The sequence below is a fragment of the Puntigrus tetrazona genome, chromosome 1 (assembly GCF_018831695.1).
Source record: "Puntigrus tetrazona isolate hp1 chromosome 1, ASM1883169v1, whole genome shotgun sequence".
Classification (NCBI taxonomy): domain Eukaryota; kingdom Metazoa; phylum Chordata; class Actinopteri; order Cypriniformes; family Cyprinidae; genus Puntigrus; species Puntigrus tetrazona.
This window is the reverse complement of record NC_056699.1, coordinates 19,047,289-19,071,064: the sequence shown is the minus strand read 5'-3', so window position 1 is coordinate 19,071,064 and position 23,776 is coordinate 19,047,289. Positions and strand designations below refer to the sequence as shown.

Here is a 23,776-nt window from a genome sequence, read left to right as displayed (position 1 = left end):
AATAACGGAATAACTACGCGCGACTAGTGCCGTAAATCGCACAGCGCAAGATTTAACGGCTCTCAATTCACAGCATGTTTTTGCAGAGGTAATGTTTTCCTGTTACACTGACCTCTTACCTCTCTGTTATTACATTTTGTAAGCGCAGAGGGACATATTTGTCTAAAAAACTCTCACAGACCAAAGGTACTTTGTTATGCAAACAACAATTTCATCTTCCTGGTATACATTTGATGGGGTGTCTCATGGCTTGGCAAATTGGCTGCTATCGAATGGGAATATATTCACCTATTGCTTCCTGCAGCGACGCATTACCATATGAAAGCCAGAGCTATTGATTGGGCCCTTCTCTTCTGGGTGGATCTTATCTGACTGTGCACCCTCTCCCTCCAATCAAATACTGTAATGTGTAATTTCACTGCCTCGGCGGACGAATCAAAGCTTGAGGAGAGGAGGGGTAGCATCGTGTTATTAAATAACCCCAAACACTCTCTCCCCGCCTGTACTTTCGCATACATTCCGTTTATTTTCCCACTATTTAAGAAAGCCCTTTTCACTTTTATATCAATATTTGCATATATTTACATATCAGTGATTTTGCACAGTAAGCAATGAGATTTCCATCAGTAAGCTCAACAGACTGGCTTCTCAAAGATTGTGGCTCGAGCTTTGCTAGGTAATAAGGGCTTTTTTGACATCGCTTTACTGTGGGACTGGTTTGTTTTTAACCTGTAAACTTTAAGTGCTCTCTCTACTACAACAGACAGTCAGTTTCAGACACGATCTCTCTCCTTTTTTTAAATTCCAAAATATGCCGATTTAGCTATATGTCATCATATTCCCAAATACGATTAAATATATTTGTGGTGTATAAGTCTTACAGAGTTACACTATAGCTGTAACATTTTCAACATTTATTGAAAACTGCATTATAGCATTTATGTGATAAATGATTACCTATTTATTTATTTATTTGTCTCTCTATATTTTTTTAGCACATGCACTTTACTAGAACAGAGTCATTTGCAGTAAATTATTAGTCTTTTTTGTGCTATCAATGCAGTACATCTTAATTAAAATGACTTAAAATATCGAATTTTAATGTTCCTTTTTACTATAAAGGATAAATTACCATGCCATTCTAATTAAACTCAAACCACCCAAGATATTGCTTCTCACAGTCAACAACAAAAACAAGCACACAGTTTACCACACTATTACATTTATCATCACACCCACATAACTTACAGAATAGAAATGTATAGAAAACTTAAGCAAGCACACATTAAGCATCAATATTTTTTTTGCCTGTAACTCATTTGTCAAAATAAGCAGTTTAAATACAGCCTTAATATACTTTTATTAAAATGCAAATGGAAAAAACTAGCAGTAGCCTTGAATGATGCACATACCATGCAAGCAGTAGAAAATAAGCCATGTTTAGATGCCTTGCATTTTTCTCCCTGACCGAACACTTAGGCAGTCTTTCATGCCTTGATAAGGTCTAATTAAATATTCCTCACTCATAATGCTGGTCAGACTCCAGAAACCTACACAGGGGGATTACATGGACAAATGAACTCAATCAGGTCTCCATCAGACAACCCCCTCAACAGCGGCGCAAGGTTTGTTTGCGGAGCGTCATCATGGCACCTTTAGCTGGGCCTCTTTGTGTATGTGCAGCCAAAACCAAACACGTTGCCTTCGACGCACCTGCATTCTGCAGCTCGAAAACCCCCGGACAACACTCGGCACTGTCAGAGTGAATTACCTGCTCCTCAAATTAAGCTGATATCTTGACAGCCTTGTCTAATTAAGTTGGTTCAGGCTCTGATCGATTGTAATAATGACGACCCGGCCATGTCGTCCATAGCCAGTAAGTGAGATATCTTGTCTGTGTAGAGTACTGACATTTACATCTACTGAGACCAGCAGTAATTATGAAATAGTGGACTTGGCTATAGAGCAGCTTGTAATACTTTTTGGAAATTGAATTGAGGACTTCGTTGCGCAGGTCCCGCCGTAGAGTTTGTCTCTGGTGACCGCAATAATACAGAACAATAAGATTTAACAAGGTGTCCATTACGCTGTTCATTACCAGACTTAATCTAATAGCCCCACTCAGCTGTTTTTTTGGGGGGTTTTTTTGCCTTGACGCACCGTAGAAATGTGGGAAAAAGGGGAAAACAAGAAACTTTTCATTTAAATCGAAAGTCAATAATACTTGTTCCATGCTCTTAAGACAATAAAAAAGACAAACAATCCTTTAGAAAGCCCATTTAGAGCCCCCTCGTGCTTCTTCCCGTCTTCATTACTAAGGGTTGGGGAGGTGGGGTGTCTAGGTGAGGGGTTTGGGGGGGTGAAATTGTCTAAAGACTTTTAATTGGATTCTAGAAGCAGTTTCTTAATTGACTTCTCTATCGTGCTAATATAAGTGTACATCTTTATGTGTGTTCACCACATCCTAAATTGAACCCAGGAGGTCATGGTTGGATCTCCCGACGAGACTCATTGGGAACTATTGCCCGCTAAAAAATTCAATTTAGATCTGGAGATTGACTGGCTAATTCCAGTGTACCTATAATGGGTTTCTACTGTTCTCTTAATTAAGTTTTCGCATTAATGTACTAGATACACCCTTTAAAGCCGCACATTTCCCTTGTGGACAACATTTGAGGTGGGAAGACAAAATTAAAAAATTTCTCTCACTAATTGACAAAGTGAAGCATTCCCTCGGAGCTGTACCTGACAACACAAACAAAAAGCTCATCTGATGGCTGCCGAGAGGCTGGGGAGAAAAGCTATCCCAAGTTGCTGCAAGTACAACGGACTGTTTACAGATCTGGTAGAATCTATTTATCTCATCGCTCAATTCATTAATTTAGATTCTTTGTGTATTGCTTGCAAATGAGAAACTCTGACTGTAATCAATTGCATTTCACACCATGTCCATAAATGCCGGTTATACAGTTTTCGGTAAAAGTTGTGTGTGATCACGGGGATCTTATGAGAGTACAAGGTTTTGTCACTACTCTATGTGAAGCTACGGAGAAGCCTTATCTTGTCAACTGCATAGATGCAGACACAGCAAGTTCAGTCTAGTTGAAATAATTTGCTCACTGAATGAACCAAAGTCAGGTGGAATCTCCCTTTCCTACAAAAAAGGCAGTCAGTCAGAGTACTGGCATGTAACTTATTAAAGCCGTCTGGCAGAAACGCATTCGCAGCCATGAGAAGCATTAAACTTTGCGGCACATCAATCTCGTAAAGCTTGCTGAAGTTTGAGGGTTTTGGTTGAGTCTGATTAATAACTTGCAAAGGTAGAAAAGGACAGAATGAGGGAGCTTCCATTAATTCCCATCCTTTTGTGTATGTAACTAATGGTGTAACCCAAAGGTCACAGCAGGGGAATTGGCTTCTCTGTAGCGCAAGCCCATTTAACCTCTTTTTACCAGCTCAGGCAATGCTTTCACAGGAGCATTGATTTCCTATTGTGGATCTGCTCCTGGATGCATGCCCTTTCTCTTGCCTATCACACGGCCTTGGTCTACAACACACTCTCTGCTGCATTCTTTCTTTAACATTTGTGTGTGTGTGTATGTGTGTGTTTTTCCGAGGCATGGTTAACATGATGTTTCGTATATTGCAAAGCTGAAGAGAAGTGAAATATCAATAACAGAAGTTTCTCCTTTAACTTTGGAGTGTGAAACTCATTTTGTTGAGAGTCAAAGTACACTTGTGGGGATTGAAACATAAAAGAATTCACAGATGTCAGAATTCTAGAATACTATCAAAGCTCTAGGGATGGTGGCACTTATAAACCAAAAAAATTGTAAAGAATTTAAAAAAAAGAACCTGAACTATATATTTAAATATAGGATGCTTTTTTTGTTGTTATTTAATTATGTAAATTATGTCTATTTAAAATCTTAAGAATGCATTAGTTTTGTCATATGTCTGCAAATTAGAAAAAAGTGCCTTGAAGCAGCTTCAAAACTGACTCCCAATGTTGTTAACATTAATGACATTAGAATGCTAAATAAAATAAATGCTACACCAGCACAAAAAAAGCAACAAAAAAAAGGCTTTTAGAAAAAAAGGGGCATCAACAGAGTTTTCAGAGGTGTTTTTGTCTCCCATTTTCTTTTCTTTGGAGTACTATCAAAACCAAAAGGTCTTTTCTTTAAAGCTTTTCTTTTCTTTTTTTTCAACCACAGACCATGGAAAAAGAAAATACAGCTTTTTCAAATAAGAGCATCATAATGGATCTAATGAATCTGATGTTAAGTGTCTCTTTAAAGAGGTGGAGTGTCTCTTTAAATGGAGAAGGAAAGAACGGTCCGGTATGATGAGTCTCTCAGCCTAGTTTCAGCAAATGTCAGCTCCTGCCTCTTCATCGATTGACTGAGAAGGGGAAAAATGCTTTCTTATGCCATATCAATCGGGCAAGCCTTTGAATGGGATTTTTATATCGTGTCAGAGGAATTAGAGGGGATATTTCACAAGCTCCTTTTAACACTAAATTAGGGCTAAATCACTGTGACCGACGACCTTGTCCAAATGGGAGCTTTAGCCATGTATAAGCTGAGACCCGAACCCCCTGGTCACCCCTGAATGCTTTAGAATAAGGGTTAATACAGTGCACATTCTGTGAGGCTCAGGCCAGTGATTTACAGTTCTATTGGCAAAGACCAGAGATTTAGAGAGGTAAAATAATCTTATTACCAGACTGTCAAATTGTCTTCCATTTGTTTTATAAGGTTTTGCCATTTTGGAAAATGTCACATCAGCACATAAAACTGCCTGCGCCTTTGATTACCATGCTCAACTCCTTCACTCTGAGTGCGCGCTCCATTTTGCGGATTTTATAAGTGTAAAAGGGCTAGAAGTATCAGCATACTGGGAATCATAAAAGGTGATGGAAAGAAGGTGTTGACCTATGTAGTTGTATATATCATTGTTCTATTTCTCTAACTTGCAGTAAAAAAAAAAAAAGAAAAAAAAAGAATGTTACATATTGATGATAGTAAAAACTTGCTCAAGATTGCAAAAAACATAATTGATGAACTGAAAGAAATTTGCATAAAGCAAATTTTGGTCCAATTATTTGTAAAAGGAAAATAAAAACGTGTAAAAAAATATCTGGCGTAAGGAAAATGTACAGTATAAACTGATTTTTTTTTTTTAAAGGAAATAGAAAGTGTAAAAAAAATTGGCACCACATGAAATGCAGTGGGGAAATATATATTTCTCCCTTTTAAGTTCGTGCAAGTCTATCCTGATTTTCTGGGCAAAGTTTCAACATTTAATGTTATGCGCCTGAGTGGGGCTGAAATGATGGGCTGTCAGATAATACATATCATGCGGCATTTTAAAAACTTAAGGCCTGTCGGTGCAGATGACAAATTGCAGAGAAGGGCAGGGGTAGACGCGCTGGCACATCTCGGATCTGAGACTGAGTTTGGATCAGTCCAGAGCCCCGTCATGCAATTCTATGTCAGCATCCTCTTAATTCCATATCTCAGCACCACCATTCTCCCAATACCCATCAGTCAGCAGCAGTTAGCCATTAACATTCTCTTCTCAAACTTTCAACAACACCATGGGAAGAGACAGACAGTCTTTATTGATGATACAGAGTTTTTGCAAACCAGGTCTACAAAGTTTCTAATGTGCAAAGCAGTGTAAGCAATCAAATTACAGAGATTAAGGAAAGACAACTGTTTCCGTATTGTTTAATTTCTACTACTTATATAATACCTTTCTAAATTAATTCGAAAAAGTGCAAAAAAAAAAGAAAGCGGTTTATTTTAAAGGCATACAAATTTTATGTCAGCATTAAAAATGAGAAGTTAATATAGTTTTCCTTTTCGTGACACGCTTTTGTGACTTTAGCTTGTGTCACTAACAAGCAATAAAACAAAATAAAATGAATTTAAAAATAACAAATGTTTTGATTCAAATAAATAAATAAAACATCAATTAGTTATAATAAAATTACTAAGTAATAAAAAGCTAAATGTAAATCTACAAAATGAATGAATGAATGAACAAATTAATAAATAAATTTGTTTCTGGGCTGGTAGGAAATATTTATGAACACAAAATTTTTCCAATTTTCCTACCATTGACAAGTGCGTTGAAAAGATAATTTTGCACCCCGTTTGCAATACAAAACCATACATGTATCCAATAATGGCTACGAGCATGCTCAAGGGCTTAAGACCTGTCTTGAAACCTGTGCAAATTTGTTGTTGTGCGAAAAGCCCCCCCAAAAAAGACAAATCAAAATGCTATTAAATCATGCATTCAATGTTGCACTGACGTTACATCAGCTTCTTATTCAGTATAAAATTGTGTGCAAACAATTTTCCAATCCTGTATGTTCTGCAAACACATTAGTAGTGAGGAAAATTAACTAAAGATTCACTCCGTAAAATCCTAATATAGGTAAAAGGTAAAAAATCTTCACGCTCAAGTGTTTTGCTTCAGCAATGTGTTAGCAAATGTAAATGATAGATAGATAGATAGATAGATAGATAGATAGATAGATAGATAGATAGATAGCTAGATAGATAGATAGATCAACATATAGACAGACAGATCTGTCTATCCTAAAAATAACCCCACTGTTATTCAAAATATTTTATTTTGTTTTCTGCAGCTTAACAAAATGCTTAACCTGTATTCTGTTTCTGAAAAGAAGGTAAGTAAATGATAACGCAATTTTAATTTACCTATCACTTTAAGAGACAAATGACTGTAAAAACCAAAACGAAACTTCACTGAGCAGATTTAGGCAAAAAAAAAATCTTTAAATAATCTTTTTTTTTTTTTTGTAAACTTACCCTGCCGTATTAGTTGGTGAAACTGGCACATAATATTGTAATTATGAGATCACAGAAAGATTAAGGATATGAGTAATTACAGCGTGTATGAGGCAAATATGGTTAATCAAAGTGAGCCAAGATTGTGATTTTCACACCCTTGCAGGCACCCATTTCGGCTGCAAATGAGGTAATCTTCAAATGATCTGAGTGATTGATAGAGTTTGATTTAAACTTCACAAGCTTAAATACACACACTGATGCTGCAACCCTCACAAGCCACTTCTATAAGTGGGTTTAACCAGCAGACCAGAAAGGTGAGAGGCAAACAGATTTCCTCATTTAGTCCCACAATGCTCCGTTTTTAATCAAACAGCAGGAACCCGGAGTTTATCGCACAGTATATTCATTTTACCTAGCTAGTTTAAACTTTGGGTTCAAACTGAATACTATGAGACTATAATGGCTCAAAAAAAAAAAAAAAAACATGAAAAAGAAGTTAAAACACTCTTGTTAAATCTGCTCTAAAAACACATGTAGCACATTAAGCTACTCTATCATTCCTTGTGATATTAAGGCATTGGGAGATGTCTTGGTGTTGTGTTGTGTGCACAGCTCTCAAAGTTTGTTTGTTTTCATGAATTTTAATCGGCACATCTGTAAAGCCCCAACCTGCTTCCACGCATATGCGGAACCGCATCCGCCTCATAAGGCAGACAGCTGCCGACTGCTAACACTGCAAAACAATCTCCCCATCCACAGCCATTATACCACCGCCTGCCTCTTCATCTCCTCTCGTCTCGATTGTTTAGCAGCAATAAAGTGATGGAAACCCAAAAACCATCTGCATTTGGCTCTCGTAATTTATGTCTGCTTGAGAATCGTTCCATTGTTTCACACGTAACCCATTCCGGGACGGATGCGGCGAGCAATCAGCTGCATGCATTACATACAGTACATGCATCGCTCTTCTGACACAATGAATGTCTCGCTTGACATCTGTCTCGCGCACCATCTTGCATCACGCTTGACCTCACATGATCAGTGGAAGGATCGAGGACAGAGGGTTCTGATTATTCAGCAACAGTGGGGTTCTGTATACCGAGGGCCGTGTAGCACAGAACGTGCGAGCGCCACACGCTGAGCCGCCCAGCTGCGCTCAGATCTGTAATTGGGTTAGAGGGATACAGCGTTCACTGCTGCCTGCCTGACAGTGGCTTGAAAGGGAATAGAAGAGTTGTAGACACTCTGGGATCTGTGTAGCTTAAATCAACTGCGGTCCAACTAGGAGATGGCACTGAAACAAAAAACTCAGTCAAGCCATATTTGCTCTAGTTTCGCACATATAGACAACAATGCCTGCTCCAGAAGCTAGTACAGTTAGCCAATAATGAGAAGTGGCAGTGGAGTTACGTACGTTAGGCCAGCGTACCAGCACACGACTGGTAGGTGGATGATCGCTTAGCTGTGGCACCCCGATGGGACCAAAAAGGCCAAGCGCTATCTATGGCAGCGGCAGTGTGAAACATCTTTAACGCAATCTCGCAACTGGGTTTGGCAAAAAGTGCTATCATTAAAGCTGCAGCATAGCAGTAAGTGCAGACATGACAAGGTTTGGCCTGAGAGACATTGTGGCATGCCGTCAGGAGAAGCGCTCACCCACTGAGCATCCGTTCATATTACACAGCCAGAAGTAAATATTCTCTGGACGATAGCATCAGCCGTGGCTGGCCGTAAAGACTGCAGGTGTACTCACTCCACTCTGGCCTTATCTTCGCAGAGCAGAAGGGCAGTTAGAAGGATTGGAGAGTGTCGCGGGCATTAGGCATCGTGCTGCGGCTCACGCCCGCACAAAAGCCTTCTCTCTCCATTAGCCTGACGCTAGATGGCCGAAACAACTTTGAGTGGATCGACCGGTGCAGCGTCTTTGAACGCGCTGATATTCAAAGGCCTCTTTCTCATGGAAAACAGCATAAAGGGAAAGCAAGATGTAGGTCTGAGAGGACAAAGAAGAGGACAGAAAAGCAGATTTACCTGCTAAAACTGGGAAAGTCATCGATAAGGTATGTATAGGATATGAATGATGCAGTAATTCTTTAAAACTTTCACTTTCTAACACTGGTGATCAAGGATTTAAAAAGGAAAAAAACTCCCTTAATACATGCATAATTTCTCCAAAGGCCTGTAAAAGATGATAAGCAACTGAACAAGGTATTATACTTAATTTAAATCAAAGTAAATCCATTTTAATTAAAAACATTCATAGTAAGCTACTCAACCTTCACGTCCACTCACAACTAGTAATAATCAAGTGGCAATTAATCTGACAGGGAAGGGTATTTTCCTCTTGCGTTGTCTTCTTTGGACTCTCTCAAATGGAGCAACTCTAATTGTTGCCTAAAGTTGTTTAAAGGGAATTAAGAGTAATTGGTTTTTCTTTGTCAATTTTTAGATTAGAAAGAGCAGCGCTGGTGTAAATTTCATACTCCTTCAGTAACAGTAATGTGGATGGTGCTTCAGAGAATTAGGCAAAGTTAAATGAAATTAATATTTTAGTGTTTCATTTATAGACAATCAAGAATACGTCCATAAGCCTTATATTAGACAGATAATGAAATTAAAGATCTCATTTTAACAAGATTTCAATTCCCCAAATTACATATACAGTGTTTTATTAAAATTGCCGGCAAGACTGCTGAAGAATTTATAATCGTGTAATGACTCCTATATTTCAAACAACTTACATCGACAGTGATGATCTATCTGAGACAAAGAGCAAAATGAAAAACCTGGATTTTTAGGTTTTTACAGAATGTAATTGTGGTGGTGTTATTATGAATAAATATTACAAGTAAATAAACGCCATCAATAATACAACAGGATAGGAAATTTTACATGAAAAAAAAATGTATTTGTACAACACAGTAAAGGTAATAAACAACCTACTTAATATTACTATTTTTTATTTTCATCAGACATACCTTCACTGCTTCCTTACAGCAACCGTAATCCTCAAACTTGTGCAAATCTATCCTTTCGAAAAAAATATTTGAGTATTTTTTGAAATAGAAAATAAAAAAACATTGTATAAACCACTAAACTACACATTTTGTAATCCACTGATTCTCTCGCAACTGTATGTAGTGTCTGTCTGAGCAACACAGGCCTTTGTGGTTGCTAACTGATACTAAAAGCTTAGTGTCAACTGATAGCATCAATTACATGCTCTTTTCAAATGTGCAAACAAACTCCTCTGCATTGGCTAAATTTTAATCCATCCACCCTGGGTTAGTTTCTTTGACCCTGACATTCACACACGCACATAAGCATGCATGCATGCATACGCGCCTCCCCACCCTCCTCCAAAGCCTTATTTTGTGCTTATGTGGTATAATAGCCAGCATTCAGAGTTGGGCCAGTCAGAGAGAGTTCTCCTGGGTAAAGTGGAGGCCTCCAGTGTGGAGCAACTGTGGGAAAGCAGCATGGTGCAGATGCACAGTTACACCAAAGCGAACAGTAGGATCCAAGAAAAACAAGAGGGGGTGGGGTGGGTGTGGGGGTGAGATGAGAGGCAGAAAGAGTGTGTTCATGAGTCTGCATGCGCAAGAAAAAGAGAGAGGGAGTGTGTGTGTGTGTGTGTGTGTGTGTGAGGGGCATGACAAAGGGAGAATAGTGAATTCACAGGGCTTTGCTAGAGGGTGGAAGCGTACAATGAGTTGATGTGAGGGGTCATCAGTCAATCGATGGGCGTGCAGGTAGACAGAGAGAGGCCAGACTAGGGTGGTCCCAATACATCTAAAATAGAGAGACAACTCCACACTGCATGTAGAAGGTGCAAGGATGTGTGGGGGGTAGATATATATGTGTGTGTGTGTGTGTGTGCACATCAGCTGGTGATTGACAGTACCATGCAGAAGCACTTTTGGCAGCTTTCATATCTTTTCTCGCTGTTTAGAAACTAGCCACTGGCTACCCGTCTAGTAATGGAATTAAATTTTACATTTTATTAGGCTGATGCAATTCTCTCAAAGTGGGAGATAATCAGTGTCAATATGAAACAATAAATTCTATTTAAAAAAAAAAAAAAAAAGAGAAAAAAATGATGTAACCAATGTAGCTGCATCAACAGATTAATGCCTTTTTTGCAACATAGTCTAATATACAGTTTAATATAAATTAATTATTCCTTGACTAAAATCATTTCAATAAATGTCATTATCTTAATGTGTTTTTGTACCACTGCTGTACTTAAAGAATAAACAAAGGAAGTCACTTACATGCACGAATAGTCATGCTTCAGGACGAAGATGCAGAGGCCTACGAACAGAAAGAGAGAGAAATTAAACGGATATTCAAAGACTTGTATATCAACGTTCAAATACAGCTCTGCAACTTTAGTTTCATCACACAGAGACACGAAATCACACACGCACTGCAAAAGAGTGAGAGATGTTTAATGTCTGCATTTGACTCCTCAGAAAGCGTGCTCTGAAGGCTGATGCCTCGGTCTAAACACCGGACCGCTTTCTCTTGTATCCAAAGGACACTGAACACAATTCATATTCTATCAATTAAGAATATAAGAAGCTATTTCACGCAAATGTGTAATTTATATGCAAAATGTGAGCTAAAGTGCTGCTTATCATTAGTAGTCTAATTGCACATATCGGGCCTGCTTGAGGATCAAATGGCTGTGAATGGGGCACTTATTTCTGTCAGGAGTGGCTCTTCAGCCCCATCTACTGGGCCTGGACTCCCTCTCACCCTGCCGAAAAGTGGAGAGAACCTCCTCACCTTTGGGCTAAGAGGGAAGCCTGCCAGGTGCCCTCTCTGGAGGTGAGGACAACACAAACACAGGAGAGAGGAATTACACTCAGAGCTCATGGAAATGCTGCTAAAGAATGAGTGGTTGGATCATGAAAGCAAGGGAAATTAAGGGTCAAACTATTTGACTTCAAGGTGGAATGTCAAAAGTGCTGCAGATAATCAAGGTAAATTGCTTGTGCGTATGAAAAAAAGTGGCTTGACCTTATAGAATAAAGTGAAATTGAGAATTTGGGATGTTCGCATATCGTATTCACTAAGGTGACAATTCATTTTGAGGACAAAACAGACTTTTTGAAATTCGGCGTATATTAAGTAAAAAAAGTAAAAAGTAAAAGTAAAAAAGTATAAGTATAAGTAAAAAAGCCAGAAGTGGAATGAGAATACACACAGTGCAGTTTCATCTGAATAATAATAATAATAATAATAAATGATAATTAATAATAATTACATTTAAACTATGAAATTAAAAGTAAATAAAAGTACTTAAAGTTTTTTTAAATAAATGTATATAGACATATAGACATATATATATATACATATATATGTGTGTGTGTGTGTGTATGTATATTTACTGATCAAACGGAAATAACAATAAACAAAATTCTAATATTAATAATACCTAACAGGCCTATATATTTACATGAATCAAGTTAAAAGTAACTGCAACAATATAAAGAATTGCTGAGAGAGTGAGCTTATAGAGCTTAGAGATGCAAGAACGAGATTTTAAATCAACAGCTTTTTCTCTGCTCTTGACGTTAAAACCTAAACATCCATTTGCATAACAGTTTAAGGAGTCCACATGTCCTTCCCCACTGTTGGCTTATTAAGCATAATAAGGGTAACACTGTGCATTTAAAAAAACTCACTGACCATGTTAACACATTTGACCAAAAGGTCAGATTTCTGTGTTTCCACTAAAGAATACAATGTTCTTTGTAACACTGAAATTAACGCACATTATTCAGTTCAGTGTTTGACTCAAAATGTTATGCTCTGAATACATAGTATAATGTGAAATTGTGTATTAAATTAAATAGAACTATTTCACTAGTAGCCCACGCAATCACTGTTCAAACACTTTTACAAAAGAGAACGCTGTGAAGAATGAACTGACGATAACAAATAATAAGCATGCCAGAGCAAATAAAAAAAAGTTCCTGCCTGCAGAACAGCTAAAAGAAAAAAGAAAGAGTGTCACCTGTTCTCTTGCGTACAGTGCCACCATGATTGAGGCAAAAGTTCTCTAATAGCAAATGTTCTTTTTATTGGAGTTTAAACTGCGCTTTTGTGACAGAAAACATTGAGACAAAAATGAATTAGGCCTCAGCGGGGACGCAGCAGGGAGGCAAGAAGCCAGCCAGCCGTGAGAACCTCAGGTGAAGGTTAAGCAATGTCTCAGACACAGCGGAGCAGGTGAGCGAAAGAGAAAGAGAGCGCTGATGAGGAGAGAGGTGACAGGAAGGGGGGGAAGGGGGAGTTCTTCGGCGAGGTGAAGGCGTATCTCCAGAGATCTCCAGCACAGGGAGCGGGTTGACAGCTCGAGCTGGACTGTTAAGGGACCGGGGAGGCGCCAGGAACTCCACTTTGAATTCTGCAGAGACCAAAGCTGCCCTAACTCAAACAGACCCCTTCCCGAAGCTTCTTCATGCCTTGCTTGGCACATAACCCGCACTGGAGGCTTCCTTAGTTTTGAGGACCCACCAGGGGGAAGAGTGAATCACCCCTCCCGCCAGAGCTCTCACTCAAACTTTGGGTTAACAATGAGGACTCGCCCCATCCACCTCATCCGTGGATCAGGCTGCAGGGAGCTGGCTCAAGCCAGGGCTCAGAGCTGTAGGTGAGCGACTGTAGGCCCAGAGGAGGCAGAGCTCCGTTCCAAACCAATGGGTAGATAACAAACAGAGGAAACACTGCAGAGAAAAGTAGCTGGCCTACTCTAAACTTTCAAGATAGAAACTTATGTTGGGGACAGTCAGTGGTATGCCTATTATAGGGCACAACAAAGGGCCGACCTACTCCTTGAGAAAAGGAGAATATCTAAGGTCCTCCACGAATCTATACTCAGTAATGGTTAACAATACACTGACAGCTTGAACTTCACATTCTGGTGAGAGCAGTCGTAAACTGGACCGAACTGCACACAAGGGACTCGAGAGCTGCCAAAAACAGAGCCCTGTAACACTTAAAACAACCCTCAGTTTTAAAAGTTGTAAAGTGCATCTGTGTCTTTACAGCATCTGTAGCATTAGTGTCAACGGCCAGACCTCTTGTTGAGTGTAAACAGAATATAAAATCGATTGCCAATTTTCTGGTGAATATTATGATTGCAATTTAAACTGTGATTCAGGACTGCGGTGCCTGTTTATAACCCTGCACAATATAGCCAAAATATGTCTATGCCAAAAGGGATTATATATCAATATAACTATACAATAATAAAAATAATAATAATAATCTAAAAGTATTAAAAATAAAAAAAACAAAACAATGAAAAGTATTTGAGAAAAACTGTATAATTACATTTTCTGAAATGTATGGCTGTCATAATTTCACCAAGTTTTTATTTCATAAGCTTTCATGATCTAACTCTAGGAAATTTGAAACTCTACTTTCGTAAAGCTCCTTGCTTCTTATTACAAGAATGGAAAGCAATGCAAACTCAGAGCAGATGCAGAGATGAAGTTTGTATGAGCAGAATTGACTGTGTATTGAGTCGCTCTGAGACACTGTAAACACCGTCGGATAATAAGCTGTTCACGTAGGAAAACACAGAGCCACGCTTTACTCTAGAACACACAACACATATATTTATTTAATTACATTGCAGCCTTTGTGATTTAATAATTGCACTAAGCCATATCATGATTTTAGTTTAGTTTAGTTTAGTTGATTAATTGCGCATCCCAAGCTTATTTTATTATAAACTCAGGGGCTGCAGCATTAATTTGTTATGAATATTGTGTGTGTGTGTGTGTGTGTGTGTGTGTGTGTGTGTGTGTGTGTGTGTGTGTGTGTGTGTGTATAAAGTTAAAAGAAATAAATAAACTTACAAAAACTCAAATAAGACTGCGATTTAATATGATTTCAGATTAAAAATAAACAAACAAACAAACAAACAAAAAGAAAAACTAATCTTACTTGAGGTTCCAAGAAAAATTAACCATTACCACGGTCTAAAATTACTTATACTGTGATAATTTTTTTTGGTTAAACCGCCTACCTCTAAAACAGCAAAAGTACAATTAGCTTTGATTCACAACAACAACAAAAAAATGTACATTTTGCCAGCTCCACTTGGCTATCTTTATCCAACTGTAATTGTAATTATACAAACTCATGGAATTATAGAAGAATCTCCAGAACGGTTCGAGAGGGTCTCTGAACTCCCTTTACGCTGACGGGAAGCCTTCAGTTTACTTTCAGAACAACAAACTCGGCTGAAGAGCTTGTGGGTGTGTGATTCAGCTGCAGAATTATTGCACACCTGCCCGTGATTGACACCCCCCGCATCGCCCCAGATTGGCAGAGTAATTAATGTCAGATTGCAGACTCTTTTGTACCACTTTTCTCATCCAGAATCAAATACCCCCACAAAGTTTAACCTTTTCTTTGCCTCTATGAAAGAGAAGTTTATGAATTTGGATGCCCTTTTCTCTAATTACAGCCAGTTACGTGGTGACAAAGAACCACACAAAGAAACAAGGACCGAGAGGCCAATGCAAAAGCGCTAAATAAAACCATTTTGTCTTTTCGCCAAAATCTATAGAAGGATCATGTACTCGCCAGGCTGATAACATCAGTAAAACGATTTCAGTGCAGCGTAATAAAATGGGCTGTCACAACGCTGTGCTGTAATGATGGCTCGACCCAGCCGTGTTCTGTCTGACAATGCACCAGATGAGAGGGATGATGTGCGGACACACGTTCTTTCTTGTTCTTGATTACCCTTGAGATAACTGGCCGCTGTGTAAGGATGTGATGAGCCCATCCTGTGGGAGTCGTGTTTGTTCTAGGCTCTATCTGCTCAGTGTAATCAGTGTTTAAGGGACTTCTGCTGTCTGTGTCCACAGAGTAGCAGGAAACCGTGAACCTGACTCGAATTGTGATACTTCAAACTTAACTCAATTTATTGCTCGTTGCTTGATTGAATTTGCATTATGCTTTATTTGTCGAAACAAGGAAAACTATCTGCTTATAAACCACAGAGCTGCAAACTGTGCTATAAAATCAAACAGTATTTACCCGGCAGTCAAATAAGCAGAAAAGGTAAAGCATTACACTAAGACCGATCTGTTGTCATTAGTTAACTAAAAATGGAACATATTTCTAAAGCATTTATTAATCTAAAAAATTTATATTAACTTCGGAATTTGCTAATACAAAATTCTAATTAAAAGTTGCATTTGCATTTAATAATTTAGCAGACACTTTTATCCTAAGCAACTTCAACCAAATCAATTATATGTAAGAGCTAGATGGAGCAAGTCCTTTACATTTTTTTGTTAATAGTAAATAAATGCAAAAAAAAAAAAAAAAAAGAAGCATACACTAGAAAGTGAACAGAGTACGCTAGTCTTAGAGGGTAGTTTTTAATAAATAAAAAGAAAACAAGCTGAAAGAACAGAAATTTAATAGAAAACGTTATAGAGGATTATTTTTTTAAAAATAAAATAGAACGTGTGAGAACACTAGTGTCAGAGGGTCATTTTTTAAATAAATAAAAAGAAAAAAGCAGATATAATAGAGAATGCTAATGTTAGAGGGTTAAGGTTATATATATATATATATATATATATATATATATATATATATATATATATATAGAGAGAGAGAGAGAGAGAGAGAGAGAGAGAGAATAAAACAGAAATGTAATAGAGAGTGCAAGTGTTAGATGGGCAAGATTTTTCCAAAAAGTAGATAAAATAAAAAAATGAAGTGGTAGTGTAATAATAACAACATTAAATTAATATTTAATGGACCTGAGCTAACAGGAACTAACTAGTATCTATTTTCTATGCTCATGCAGAATAAGGTGTTAATATGTGCTTGTACTAATAAACCGATGTGCTAATATGCAACTTCTTAATAGTGAGAACAGGTCCTTAAAAAAGCATTGCAAAATGTTTAAAGTATTGTATATATGCACACACCTCAAGCTAAAGTTATCAACAGAACAAAACTTGAGTCTGTACTTAAAAAACAGCAGAAGCTGATTTAGGGTTAAGTGTTTAGAACAACCCTAAATCGAAATATGTGAAGAATATCAATACAGTGCCAGCTTGCAAGCGCTGTAATTAATTCACAGATCAATTCGACATGAACGTGTAGCCGCATTTGACTTGAATAAAACATTCCTGAAACGTACTGCAGGGAAACACCTGAAGTGGCTGAAATAAACTCGGTTTGATTTAAAAACGCTGCAGATGTATTACCGAGTAAGTCTTTTAGTTGTGCCTCCAAATGAAGAACAATCTGTTTAGACCAGATGCCAGTCTGGATGCCATCCATAGAGCGTCGGGGCACACAGGTCCACATATTGCACGCGTCTGCAGATTACGAATGTTTTCTAAATCATTCTCTAAACAGCCAGCATGCTAACTCAACAAAAACTTCAGACTCATATGCCTACACCAAAGCAAACCTCAAAGACTTTTTCTTCCGAAATCTTAAATCTGTGCGTAACGAACACAATCACTAATCCTCCAGCACTTACGACTCCACACCGCACTGTCTTCCACGCTGATTTATAGAAAATACCTCATACATTATTAATACTCAGAGAAGTGTGTACTAATAACCTGGGCTCCACAGATGACGGAATTAAGCGGCACTGAAAAGCGGTGTCTCTGCTAAACTGGACAATGAATATTTCATGGCAGAGGACTGGGCGGAGAGAAGAGGTTGTGATTTATGACACGGTTGTGGATACACAAACAGACTAATGCAAATACGTTACACCGCCTTACGCGTGGACCTCTGCGCTGTCAGGAAAAAAAAGCTAACAGCTCGAGGGTGGTTCTGTTTATTCTCGCATCTGAATGTGTTTTACATGAAGATCAGAGTCATCATATGCTACATCTGGGTGATGAGGGAGCATTATCTGTTCTTCGCTGCTGTCTGGCTCAATATCTGGCCGTGATTCTTCCTCCACATCAAACTGCTCTAATGGCAGCCGTGATGCTGGCAGTAAGATAAGGGAGATAAATACACCTCAGCAAGACTGCAAAGGGTGTTCCCATGCAGACGCACATTTTATCTTGCATCTCCTACCTTTCACTCGGCCCCACTCTCTCTCTTCCACACAGTTTCACACACAGGAAATGAGGAGGAGGGTAAAGAATGGTCCTGGCTACCTGCGAGACAAAGGGGGTTTCTCCTGCAATTTGGCTGGTAATCAGAAAGCATCAGCTGGGTCAGGAGGCTGCATTTCTTCACCTAATGCAGAAAGCCATTCTCTACCTTCCCTCCTGGACATAAAAGAGTCATTTACTAAACATTTATCTTTTTTAAAAAGCCATTATGCCGTGTTACCGTGCTTGATTGTTTCTTTATTGAATTTGGGCAGCCTCGAGCTTGCGTTGCGCTTCAGGTCTGGCAAAATGATCTTTTCTCTCTTTCTCGCTCTCTTTATCCAGCTCACGAGTCCATTATCAGCGATAAAAATAAAAAAAAAAAAAGCTAGTGGCTGGCGTGTATGGCTATATGTACCTCGTGATGGAATGGGCCATACAATGGGTTTGATCATTGGGAGAGCGGTGGAAATTACAAACATCATAGCGACGCTTGCCCATTTCTGTCTTATGATGGATTGGGAATAGAGTAAATACTGCTGTTAGCCACAGGCATCAGTGTCAAGGCCAGCCGTCTAATGGAGAACTATCGCCAATAGATGGCTACATTGGTGTTCTACTGAGTGTGAAGATGTACAGGGAGGTACTTGAGTGTTAAACGTACATATTTTGGACCGAGAAGATAACCTGTTCAACTTTATCGCATGGGAACAGCCATTCCTGTGCGGGGGAGGAAGGTCTCTAACACCATCTATCAGCTACTTATAATGCTGTCATAACATCTTTGCAGTGGCAGTTTCGCATCAATTCGCACCTCGAGGTATGTAACTCCCACGCCGAGCATGGGTCTTGTGACATCAAAGTGCGAACAGGTTTAACATTTCTGAGATTGCACCCATCATTTAAGTCGCATTTATATCTAATTTGAGTTTTAGATATCTACTGTAAGTGTTTGGGGAACTGACAAATATACCAAGTTTCATAACACCGGAAAGTCTTGTCACAATTTAGTAAATGAGTCCAAGTGAAGTTCATAAATCAAATCTGACAGAGGCTTTCCATGTGTTTATATTTAAGCGAATGCAACAGTGCAGCATTTGGGTCGCAGCCAGACCACAAAACTGATGGAAGCTGATCTAGAGGAAAGACAACTGGAAAACACACAACACATACACCGTATGATATACGACACACAGGGCTTTCAACAAAACAAAACCAAGAATTCACAGTAATAAACACCTTTAAAAATGTGGATGTGTGTCCTAAAATCTAAGAGAATCCCGTTTGATTATAGAATGCAGTTGCATTCTCATTTATAACCAATCGGTATCTAATTAAACTATTGTTAGTACTGTAAAACAGGACTGATAACTGTACTTCGCTGCAGTGTAATCATAGTTTAAGTTTGTTTGGGGTTTTCTGGATTCATTTATTTTGGATCTTTAATAAATTAATATTACTGAAAATGAAAAAAAAAAACCCTCTTTATTATGTGAATGTGAATTGAAAAGCTGAATTTTCTGTAGTGAAGTCACTTTTATTTATATAGAACTTTTGTCAGTACAGATTGTGTCAAATAATGTACATAAAAGGTCACCAGTAAAGACTCAATTTTAAAGTGTAAAGTGTAAAAAAAACTAGTGTCAAATAACCTTCAGAAATAATTTTTATATGTTGGTTTTGTGCGTTAGAAACATTTCATTTTTTAGCAATGTCGAAAACAGTTTTGCTGTTATAAATACATATTTTTAAAACTGTGACACATTTAGGATTATAGTGAAAGGAAGCATATTTATTTATTACAGAAATATAAAAGGCTGCCAATAACATGACTGCTGATACTGAATTTCCAAACTTTAAAATGTCTCAATATGTAAATCTGCACTAACTGACCACCTAAAGTGATTCCACATGAATTATGCATGTTTTCAATCTCTCTCAATCATTCAAGTCATTTTTGAGTGTCCTGCATTTGATGATCACTGAACGCCACTTTCACTGGTCTACAATTACTCTGTGATTGGGGCAAAAAGAAACACACACACACACACATAGACAGAGAGAGAGAGGCAATCATCACAAATGCCATGGTCACATTAAGGGCTATTGAAATGCTGATTCATTCCCTTGTCTTTTGTGTCACACAGAACATTTTAGCTGCACAAGGAATGTCTGTGCAGAGCAATGCCCAAACAATGACCATGATGCTTTCTGAATATACAGTGGTCGGAGAGCAGCTATATCAGCTGATGCCAGTCTCTCCGTGAGCACGGAAGCTCATTAGCAGCCTGCAACGAGGCTAAATGCAAGCCTGTAGCTAGAGAGTGACCTCTGACTACACACACAGTGAACACATCAGGTGGCAGAAAGAGTGTGTGTCAGGTAGGAGCTAAAAAGACAAAGGAGAGAAAAAGATAGGGTATGTACACTCTGTCCCCACACGCATCTGCACGGATTGCAAACCCATCTGTATTTGCACATAACATGAGAATGGTAGAACATTTTATGCACTCAAATGTCAATAGGCCATTTCTGTACACAACTCTAAACTGTATCTGTATGAGTTTGTGCATTTGAGAGACGCTCACACACATTGTTCTCGACCCCTGAGATTAGTCCAGTGTTCTCGTCCTCACACACTACTGTCAGGCCGGCTGACACCGAGGGCTGAGGGGTAATGAAGCATCCGTGAACGAATGCCTTAAGTACAATTCATAGGAAGTCTTGTGTGAGCCATGTTTCACGGGGGTCCGAGCTCAGGTGTCAGGCAGATATCGGTCACTTGCTTTATGGTCTCCCCCACAGGAGAGCCGGGACACTCCAAGCCAACTCCTGTCAAAACCCGAACTGCATCTGTGGACACCATTATCCGTGCCTTCCCTTATCCCATGGGGCACGAGCAGAGAGGGCCTACTGGCTTAAAGACAAGCCACAGTGTGTGAGTGTGTGTGTGAAAGACGGGAGAATTTCAAGGAGAGGAAGAGGGCAATGGAGGAGAAAGAATGCAGCAGGCATTCTTTTCATGAAGTGACAAAATCCATTTTTTCAAATTAAATTCATTAGAAAAAAAACAGCCTTGATGAAAAACACTTTAAAACCTAAATCTACAGTATGCAATGTCTAATTATCTTTAAGCATAAATTGTAATGTTCTTATAGTCACTGGAAACTTAAGAGCCTATTTTACTAATGAATTTAACATAAAATTGATTAATGAAGCAGAAAAGCTAAATGCATTCCACTGGTTATTTGATCTAATTGATTTAACTTGGAAAAATATGAACGAATGACATTTAACACAAAAGTACCTTTTAATACGCAATATAATCTTAAAATCTATTTATTTTATAAATCTAATTTATGCAGCATAGTAGCTAGTTAAAAGCAAATTATATTTGGAAAAAAAACCTAATTAAAATGATATTTTGATTAACAGTCATCTTTTTAAAGAAATAGAAAAATTATATGTTTAAGCGTTTTGTTAACTTCTCACTATCAGTAATATGCCGATATATGCAGTAATTCATAACAAAATAAATCACTCTAACATAAATTCTAAAAAAAAAAACTTCTCGTTATTCAAGGTACTTCATTTTCGAGAAAGTGATTCTGTTTTGCACCAATATAAACCGCTTATGTCCATTTTAATGGCATTGTGTGTTATGATCATTCTAAATGACATCCATTATCCAATATGAATTAATTAAAAGAACACATTGTCGGTTTGCTCTCAATTATAGTGTACTTTAGCCTTACTGATGAGGCTGAGGATAAATAAGACAAAAGGTTGGAAAACACTGGTTTAAACAATAAAAGCCAATAAGAGAACCATGTAATAGACATTTTTCTAATAGACATTGAACCCCATCAACCTCCACACAGTGCAGAGGCTGCAACCGTGGTGTGATAAAATAACATGGCCTGATTACAAAGTTAATGATCTGCGCAGAATGAATATCCTCCCAGACAGCATGAGTTTGAGGTCAAAAAGCTCCAGTAACGACAAACATTAGCACGGGTGAAAATTCAAGAAATGTTTTAAGTCCGTTTATAATCACTGAGAAATGCGTGTGCGCAAAGGACGCGCGCGAGATGAAGCACATCTTCAAATTCAGAGTGATTTTGTGAGGGTCGGGGTCAAAGTCAATAATACAAAATTGCTTTGTATTGTTATTCACTTTTATACTGCATAAAATTTCCATCAATACAGCATATTCAAGAATATAATGGACTGCACCACAAAGAATATAATTAGAGTGACAAAACAATATTGACTCACTGCCGCGTTAAACGCGTGCACAACAAAAGAACTTGTGTTTGGCAAGGATAACTGGCATACTCCGTTCGCTATTTTCTGAACACTGTAGAAACTGTATGTGTGAACACTCTCACTTTTGATGAGGCTATTGATACGGTCCTAGATCTGACCAGGCCCCGTGGCATCTGCACTTCGCCCCTCTGGCCACTAGAGGGGGTAACTGACTCTAAAGTCCTCCTTCTGCAAATTACGTGGTTCAAATACAACTGACACTACACAGACACAACATACTGTGTACATTTGCATAAAACTGAAACAACACATCCAAAAAGCATTTGCTGGATGAATGGCTCATATTATTATGATTCCACCGCCTCTGCATCATTTAATAAATGTGTAAAGAGACATATCTGAGCCACAAACTTGTCAAACTGGATACTTAACACCTCGCGCAGTCTGCTTGCGCTGAAAGAGAGCGAGAGCGAGACGGTGACAGAGAAATGCAGATCAAAGGCTGATTAGAGCATCATGAGAATGCTGCTTGACAGAGCTGGCTCTGCGATTAATTGAGTCAAAGCGAGACGCTTCACAGATATTTCCTGAACGATTAACCCGCTGTAAAGCAGGAGTAATGAATCTCTGGTTTGAGAGCTGGCTGCCCAGGCAGATGGGCTCCTGAGAAAAGTCTTTATGATAATTTGGGCAAGAGTTCAGTGGGAACACACGCTTCTCTACTCACTGCCTGATTCATTGTTTTATTACAGTACGGGTAAGAAAACTGTTTGGAACAAAGCAGCGCTCAACAATAAGGACTGCTCAATGGTCCGTTGGCCATGTTAGAGATATATTCGGGCCAGCTGACGAAATTATCACTTGGCTGCTACAGCGTTGTCACTGCATCTTATGTTTGTTGCTCCTGTTTTTACTGTATGCTTTGCAAACTTTTGGATTTCTGTGGTCTGTTGAATTATGTTGTTACAAATTCTGATTATTTAAATGCTATACGTCACCCATAGTTTGCAATGATAGAATGAGACTCACTTGCGATAGTTGTAAACATCAGTTAAAATGACCTCAAACTAAGACATCGGTAAAATTTCGTATACGATTTCCCAGCAGTGTGTACCAATGTATGGTGTTAAATAAAGTTATACATTTATTACTGCTTTATAAAATGCTACGATTATTGCAAATGAAACAACTATTAAATAACTGCTATTACCATTACAGTCATTAACATTACGTGAAACATTTATATTCATTTATACAGACAGTTGCAAATAATATACAGTAATTTCTTTGTTTTGTTTTTGTTGGGGCCAATGCTTGCATATTAGGGATGCACCGACTGTATGAATAACCGAAAAGACAGAATAAATTATGCCGAACAATGACGTGATGTGATGTGTAAGCGCACGCAAATGCAGCAAACATTGCGAAGTGTGAAAGAATTTGAAAGTGTCTAAGAAAAACACTCCAATAATTCCAAGCACCGTCAGCGAGAGACCGTTTAACACTGCATCTAATGTCTCCGATGAGAAGAGGAAGGGTGGCTGTTGCCGGTTACTGTGT

General features: G+C 38.4%; 1 long non-coding RNA gene across 1 annotated transcript in view; it reads right to left on the bottom strand.

The window, feature by feature from the left end:
• The window catches only part of LOC122333031, a 183,067-nt gene that overhangs the window by 105,763 nt on the left and 53,528 nt on the right, over window positions 1–23,776 (bottom strand). The window contains exon 2 of the long non-coding RNA XR_006248576.1: window positions 11,105–11,144. This is a non-coding gene — a long non-coding RNA (uncharacterized LOC122333031). The remainder of the gene's footprint in view (window positions 1–11,104; window positions 11,145–23,776) is intronic.